The sequence below is a fragment of the Panthera tigris genome, chromosome A1 (assembly GCF_018350195.1).
Source record: "Panthera tigris isolate Pti1 chromosome A1, P.tigris_Pti1_mat1.1, whole genome shotgun sequence".
Classification (NCBI taxonomy): Eukaryota; Metazoa; Chordata; class Mammalia; order Carnivora; family Felidae; genus Panthera; species Panthera tigris.
The window spans coordinates 51,936,912-51,945,360 of NC_056660.1; the positions used below are offsets into that span (position 1 = coordinate 51,936,912).

Sequence of the window (8,449 nt, forward strand, 5' to 3'; positions counted from 1 at the left end):
ATTTGTTAAACATACTTGAAACAAGTACAAACAGCACACTGGGTAGCCAGAGTGGTATGCCAGTGTTTTCTGCAAATTGTTTCTCATAGGTATTAAGGATGGACAAGAGTGGATGGAAACGTGACAAAGTAAGACAGTAAAACAACTCTGTGTCCAGGCATTCCAGGCATTCCCCCTGGTTACTTCATTTATTCCTCAAAGCAACTCTTAGAGATAAGATAGCCTCAGAGTGGTTAAGGGATTTGCTTAGTATCTCAAGGCTAGCTGGTCAGTAACAAAGCCAAGACAGAACTCATTTCTGATTTCTTTCCCTAGACCACAATGCTTTGGGTCCTCCTTTTGATCCATGCCCAACTTTTGGGCGGCTTGTCTACACACTGTGTTACCAGCTACCCTGTTTCCATAACACATTGTAGTCCGTGACCCAAATTGACCGAGGGTAGGGTCTGCCTGAGAGAGAGAGAGAGAGAGGACACAGCCACAGCTTTCCTTGGGATGGGGCCAGATACAAGCATTAACTTTCCCTTGCCAACACCTGTGGTGTTTAGAGTTGGAAGAAAATAATAAATCTTGATGGAACACAAAGATGCGAAACAAGGTAAATAGCTCACAATGGAATTTAAGTTTCAGGGACTAGCTTGAAAATAAGAGCTAAGATGTAAGGTCAAAATAGAAGAAATCAGAGGAGACAATGATATCTAGAAGTGGAGGCCTGAGGAAGTCTTCAGGCAGTGGGCAGAAATCTGGTACCATATTTAATGAGGTTCCCCGGCTGACCTGAATGGACATTCAGGATATACCTAATGAAAGGTGGGTCTAAAATGAAATGGACATTGGTTCATGCTGATCCATACCATCCATGATGGGCTGATCAGTTCTTGTAGCTGAAGTAAAACACCAGAAAGAAAGGATTTTCTATCTATGTATATAATTGTGTAACTCTGTGTTGACTATTCAGTTTTGCTATTTCATAGAGTTCCTTAACTCTGGTCACTCCAGTTCCCATTAGCAGCTTCACAGATTTCAGAAGTTCTAGAAAGTTCATTGTGCCCTCATTGCTGCCCACGTTCCAAGTGCCAGTGGCTAGGCCCCACAGTTCATGTGACTTGGAGAGTCTTCCTTCCAGCCTTCTGAATCTCTGCTTGACTTCCAAGGCCACACTGTTGATCACCCTGCTGTCACATGGGGTTTGTATATAGGAGAAGGAAATAAAGATTTGAAGATCAGTTGAGATCAAGGTGAAGAACAATGTATTTTCCAAGATAAGGAGTTTGCCATTTATCCTCAAGGCAATGGGGGGACATCAAAATTGTGTGGACAGTGAAGTGGCATCTCACAGTGTGTTTTACAATGATTCATTTCTGTTTTAGTGGATTTAGAGTTAAATGTGCCAAAACTGGAGTGCTATTAACTATAGTGTGTTCCTTTATTAACATTTAATCCACACTGCAGTTATCATTCATGTATTACCAAACACATGGTAATTTCATTGAAAGAACAATTTTTACTCCTCTTTTAGAGGAATTTCTAAACACATGAAAGCTTTAAAGTTGTTATTGCAGGATATTAAACTAAAACTATCATGTGTCCTGTATTTTATTTTTAAAAAAAGACTCTATTTTAGAGTTTTAGTCTATTTAGAGTTTTGGGGTCACATGAAAATTGAGAGAAAAGTACCGAGTGTTCCCATGCTTCTCCTACCCCCACACATGCACAGCCTTCTCCTTGATCAACATCTCCCACCACAATGGTACATTTGTTACAATTCCTGAACCTACATTGATATGTCCTATATTTTCTATCAGTTGATCAAAGCACATGCTATTTGCTTCCCAAGTCAAAAAGATAATTGAAATAAGCCAATTCTAGTTTTTAAAACTTTAGCATATTCTATTTATGTAACTTTGTCTTAGACTGTGTTACTCTATACCATGTTCAAACAGTAATAAATAGGGTAGTAAGTGAAATAGAAAGTTCTAAGATTTTATGGCAGACTTTTCCCTATAAAATTTTAAAGAAATGTCAAGCACATTAAACCAGATAACCACTGAAATGTGTACATGCAAGTCTTCCAGACTTCAAAAATATAATGCTTTTAGACAGGCTTTGTTGTGTGGTTGTTCTGAATCTTCTTGGCATTTATAACAAATACCAGGCTCAAAAAAATGTCAGTTTCATTATAATAAGAGCCAACATTGACTGAGACTCTATTATGATCTAGGCATTGTTTATTCACTCACTCACTCATTCATTCATTCATTCATTCATTTCACAAATATTTGCTGAGGACCTAATAGATGTTAGACCACTCTTAGCAATATTCTAAATGCCGGTTAGGTAGCACTGAATAAGACAGACAAATATCTTGACATAATGAAACTTTCACCTAGCAGAGATGGTATATTTGTGTTTGGGACTTTTTAACATATGAGGTAGTATTATATATTTTCTGCTGATGAGAATGATAGAACTAACAATAAGGAAGGAGAAAGGATAATTGTAGATGTGGGCACAATGAGTCAGTGAGAAGGGAAGGAAATAGAGCACATATACATTTTTCTGGCCTTAAAATTTATGCTCTTTCCATTCCACCATATTGTTTGCAAAAAATTATAGATGTATTTAGATATATATGTGTAACATGTATATGTAATATATATAATATATATATGTAATACACACACACACACAAACACACACACACGTCTGTGTGTCTTCATCCTCCTTGGCATTTTACACGTATATTCATATACATGTTCTCATATATGTATATGAGTAAAGTGCTATGCAGGATAAAAACGGAATTGTTTAGCATCTTTTTCAAGAGAGATGCTTAGTAAATTAAGCATAAATGTTTTAAATGCAAGTATAATAATTTTAAACAGAGTTGTAGAATGGATAAATATATACTACGCATTACAGACATTTATACACAACACATACATTGTATATAACATATACACATTTGAGTTTATACATAACTATATGAATATATTTGCTCTTTGAAAGTTATCAAAATTTTATAGTTGTTTATGTTACCTAGAGTTGAAGATTTAGGAAAATTTCTCATTTTCTGAGTAATAAATGGCAGTACTGATCTGGATCCCTTGATACCCAGAAAGCTTTTTTGCAAGACTAAATGGGATTACCATCAATAGGCCCACAGGGTGTCCGGTTTCGAATCAAAATATAGAAACCTTATTTCCAAAATTTACATGACTGCCTTAACCTTAATCTAATTTTGCTGATATCATGGCCTCTAACAGACAGAAGTACTATAGAATGGCACATGCCTTGTACCCTATCTTTGTCATCCCAATCAGAAATCCCTGATCCCTCCGGAGGGAAAATTGACGCATGAATTCTAAACTGCTCATCACATTCACATTTTTTCAAATGTATCACAAATCAATATTTTATTCATGAAAACATTAAACTTTACATTATTACCAAAACATTTTGTAGAACCTTGAAATTTATTCTCAAGCGGGGAGTTTCCTCTCGCTCTTTGCCTAAATACTGCTCTGCAACTGATGTATTTCCCGAGACCAGTGAGAGCAGCTTCATTCTCGAACAGAAACAATTTACCTGGACCGTCTGCAGACAAGGCCTGAACCCCAAGGAACTGCATTAATTGGGAACAGGCTTTGTGAGCAGACAGAGGGGCCTTGGTTTTTCACCTTCTCCCACAGGGAATTACTTTCACTGTCATTTACAGGAGCCTGGACAGAAAGGGTGGGGCTTCAAAGTGAAATACAGAGATAAATGATTTTGATCCATTCTCAATATTCCATTCTTAAATAGTCCCTGAAAACTCTTCACTCATATATAAATGATCAAACAAATGAAACAACTGAAGCCAGAGAGGAAGGCCATGTTACTGAGTCCAACTTGCTTACCCACATGTGTTTACTGCAAGAGCAGTATGTTGACGGTTATGGCCTCAAAGCGAAGGACAATGTATTCAGTTTGCAATCAAATCACATTGCTATAGATTCTGATTCAGAAAATGTTCTCGTAAAGAATATTCGTTCAGTTTCACAAATTTACCCACCTGAAATTTTCTCTAGTAGTACACTAACTTAGCTTTTAGATCCAGGAAAAAATACGATGGAAGACAGTATCCTCGGCTTATTTATTCTCTAGGAAAGAGGATAGTTTTATATACTTTACTCTCAATTTATGGAAGACAGACAATTCAACATGTTTATTTTTTTTTTCAAGTATAAAACACTGGAGGTGTATTTTACTTAGTGTGTGCACTAAGAAAGAAGCGACTCTTCCTAAAACGTGAGTACCACATGACCAGATCCTTGGAGGTAATATATCATGCCTGGATCTGAGTGGAAAATTTGGAAGATAATTATAAAGGTTAAAAGATCTAAAAATTGAGGGGCGCCTGCGTGGCTCAGTCGGTTAAGCGTCCGACTTCGGCTCAGGTCACGATCTCGCAGTCTGTGAGTTCGAGCCCCGCGTCGGGCTCTGGGCTGGTGGCTCAGAGCCTGGAGCCTGCTTCCGATTCTGTGTCTCCCGCTCTCTCTGACCCTCCCCCGTTCATGCTCTGTCTCTCTCTGTCTCAAAAATAAATAAACTTAAAAAAAAATTAAAAAGATCTAAAAATTAAGAGGTGAAGGATTCTGCCAACTTCAGGGCTGTCACAAATAGACTTTCCCTGTAGCTGAAACAGAGAGAGAGTATTAGGTTACAGGAAAATTTGCTCTGAAAAGCTGTTAAGGCAACTTCAGCTTATTGTGGCATTACAGTATAATGCTGTGCAAAAGAAATACAATGCAAATCATAAATGTGAGTCACACATATAATTTTAAATGTTCAAGAAACCGTTTCTAAAAGGAAGATACAATTAATTTTTAGTAAGATCTTTTAACCTGGGCCCCTGGGTGGCTCAATCGGTTAAGCAGCCGACTTCAGCTCAGGTCCTGGCCACACATTTCGTGAGTTTAAGCCCTGCGTCAGGCTCTGTGCTGATCCACTTTGGATCCTCTGTCCCCCCTCTCTGTGTGCCCCACCCCATCTCTCTCTCTCTCTGTCTCTCAAAAATTAATAAACATTTATATAAATAAATAAATAAAATCTTTTAACCCAATATATCTAAAATATATTTTTTATTGTTTATTTTTGTGAAAGAGACAGAGCACAAGCAGGGGAGGGGCAGCGAGAGATGGAGACACAGAATCCGAAGCAGGCTCCAGGCTCGGAGCTGTCGGCACAGAGCCCTCCGAGGGGCTCAAACTCATAAGCCATGAGATCATGACCTGAGCTGAAGTTGGACGCTTAACCTACTGAGCCCCTAATATATCTAAAATATTATCATTTGAACATATAATCAATAAGACATTATTGAAATATTTGCATACATTTTTTCATATTAAGTCTTCAAAATACATTAGGTACTTACACTAACGTCTCAATTGGACTAACAACCTTTCAAGGGCTTAGTAGCCACACGTGGCCAGTGGCTATCAGTACAGACAGCGACTTGAGAGCAGGAACACACACGAAGACTTTCTTATTTTGTTCTTAGCTCTCTTTCTTCTTTCCTTCTTTTCTTTCCTTCCTTTCCTTTTTCTCTTGCCCCCTGTTTCTCTTCCTTTCTCTCTGTCTCCTTCCGAGTCTGTGCATGCTATGTACTGAGAATACAATAGAGCAATATAGGCCCGAGCCTTAAATTCTGAAAACATTGCCTCCTTTCAAAAAAAAAAAATTAAAAGCACTATTTAAAGATACATAAAATAGGGGCGCCTGGATGGCTCAATGGGTTGAGTGTCCCACTTCGGCTCAGGTCATGATCTCACGGTTTGTGAGTTCAAGCCCCGCATCAGGCTCTGTGCTGACAGCTCAGAGCTCAGAACCTGGATCCTGCTTCAGATTCTGTGTCTTCCTCCCCTCCCCCCACTCGTGCTCTGTCTCTTTCTCTCTCAAAAATAAACATTAAAAAACATAAAAAAATAAAGATACATAAAATAGTATATACTAGTTTAAATTCAGCCACAAATATGGCTACAAGTTTTCTGGCAGCTGAAAGTGACAAGCATTACCAGTTACACAATTCACAGTGTATATGATCCAGAGTCACTAAGATAAACTCAAACCAGTTTCTGCAGAGGAGAATTACTCTTCTCTGACTTTATAAATCTAAAGTCTTATAAATAAGCAAAACTATGAACACAACATGGTAGACTGTTCTATAAAGGGTGCATGCAGTGCTTTTCCAGAATCACTTGAAGATCTCCAGCTCTATAACATGCAAGAAAACAGAAGTCTATCATTCAGTACTCCCTGATGACCTCATACAATACCCGGGAAAACACCTGACCTTTGTAAACTGACTTGGATCCTGGAAAAAAATTGTTTAATGAAACTGTTAGTATTGTCTTATTATTACATACATTTTATTCAATTCAAATTCCTGAACAGTTGGCTGGCCTTCTTTTTTATAGATACAAAAGCAATGAGACTCTAACGTAGAAAGACAACAGCAATATCACAGAGCTGAAACCAAGACTTGTGAACAGAAGATCATGCAAATCCATTAAAAACTTAATACAAAAGATACATGCTGTATTTTTTTTATCATAAATAAATACATATAGAGAACAAATTTCACTTACATATCACTATGCCCATAAAGTGTGAAGAGCTCACAAAAAGGGAAGTGCCTTGGATTGAGGTTCTTTAAGAACTGAAATTCATTTATTTTTTTACGTGACACAAAGGGGGAGATTCATGTGGACTTACCTGTAAAAAGCACTGAAAATATTTTTTTGCCACATCATTTATTTATGCTAAAGGAGTAGCATTTTAAATAGAATATTTAAATTTCCAAACAAATTGTGTTAGCATTTACACCTCTAATCAGCTAGCTGGGGCTAATATGCAACTGCCTCAAGATGCAGAGCTACCTGGGATCAGGACTGTGCTTCCCTTTGATATGGAAGGGTCTCAAATAGGTAATCCCCTCATTCTCTCAAGAGACACAACTTTAAGATTTCAATAAATCCTAAGGTCCACGAAATGGGGCCAGTCACATCAAGCTCCCCTGCCATCCTTTCTTCCTTCAAACACACACACTAGATAATGGTTTACTGTACATTGACTCTAGTTCCATCGGAAAGCGAGAGGGCCAAGAGCAAAGAATTCGGTGCATTTATATGGTTTTTTAAGAAGGATATTGATATCATGCTACCATTATGTTCACCAGAGGACGCAACTAAAATATCAAGGGTCCCTCAAGGCTAAATGAAATGGTTAAAGATGTATTTATTGATTTCTAAAGAAATATTACCAAGGCACTGGATAATAACTCACCACTCTCATGACTGAAAGGGTCTTGGCTCTCTCTAAAGAGGAGACAGAACTCCAGAATACACAATAATGTTAAAACTATTGCATGTTGTGTTGTGAAACATACCCGAATTGGGGAGGGCAGAGAAAAATCATTCGTGCAGACATTTAACTTGAACCAATTCTATTCTTTATCTTTTCTTTTATTGTTGTTCTCTTATTTATTTCTTGTAAAGCAAAAATTGTAATTAATTACTTTGAACTCCAGTGTGGGGCTGTAATCACAACCCATCAACTTATGTTGACATACAATGCATTTACGCACTGAAAGCTTTCTAAAAATACATGCAGGATGGGGATATAGAAACTTGTATACATAGGAAAACCACCACGCCCCCGTTGGGGAATTTGAATTTTTTTCTCAAATAAGAGAAACATGTGCAATGACACATGTTTTTTTCTTTTTAGTTGACAATTGTCTCCCTTTTCTGTAGATCCTAATGGTGAAATAATGGATCCTGCCAACCATTATGAGCTTCAACCCATCTGGGGACCCATAACTTTTATTGTGGTCCATTATCTGGCCATTAGAGGCCACAAGTGTCCTCAGCACAACTGTATAACATTTTGCTGAGGAAAAGGTGTGGAAACTGTGGAGGCAGCAGGTTTTTCTAGTATCTAAACCATGGAAACTCCAAAACCTCCTATATTGAGACCATTCATTTTCCTTATGCTGAAATTTTTATAGTGTATGCCTCTTGGATAAAGTTTCCTTATCTAGCCCTGCCAGGAAACCAAATATTCCACCGAGTACTGGTGTGAAACATCCTTGCTTTCTTTTCCTAGGAGCGAGAAGTCCTGATTCTAAGACGGTGTGTTATAGCTATTTAGCTTAGAAAACCAATATGTTCTGACCGTAGAGAATATTTACTCCACCTATCATACTATAGGTGAAGAAGTGACAAAGGGGATGCCTGGGGATTCTCAAGAGCGGCACCAACTTCACATGGTCTGCGTAAAATAGTCTGCCTACCGCAATGGTAAGAGAAACACAAGCCACACGAAGTGAAGCCTCCTGTCTGTGTGAGTTTCCTTACCGAAAGAAAACAAGTACATCATTTTTGCTACTGCTCCCTTTGTTAGCTAC

At 38.0% G+C, this 8,449-nt stretch overlaps 1 long non-coding RNA gene across 1 annotated transcript; it reads left to right on the forward strand.

Moving 5' to 3' along the window:
* Positions 1 to 1,088: 1,088 nt before the first annotated feature.
* On the forward strand, positions 1,089 to 6,571 carry LOC122231026. The gene is made up of 3 exons (XR_006208135.1): positions 1,089 to 1,238; positions 4,225 to 4,290; positions 6,459 to 6,571. It is a non-coding gene; the product is annotated as an uncharacterized LOC122231026 (long non-coding RNA).
* The last annotated feature ends 1,878 nt before the right edge of the window (positions 6,572 to 8,449 follow it).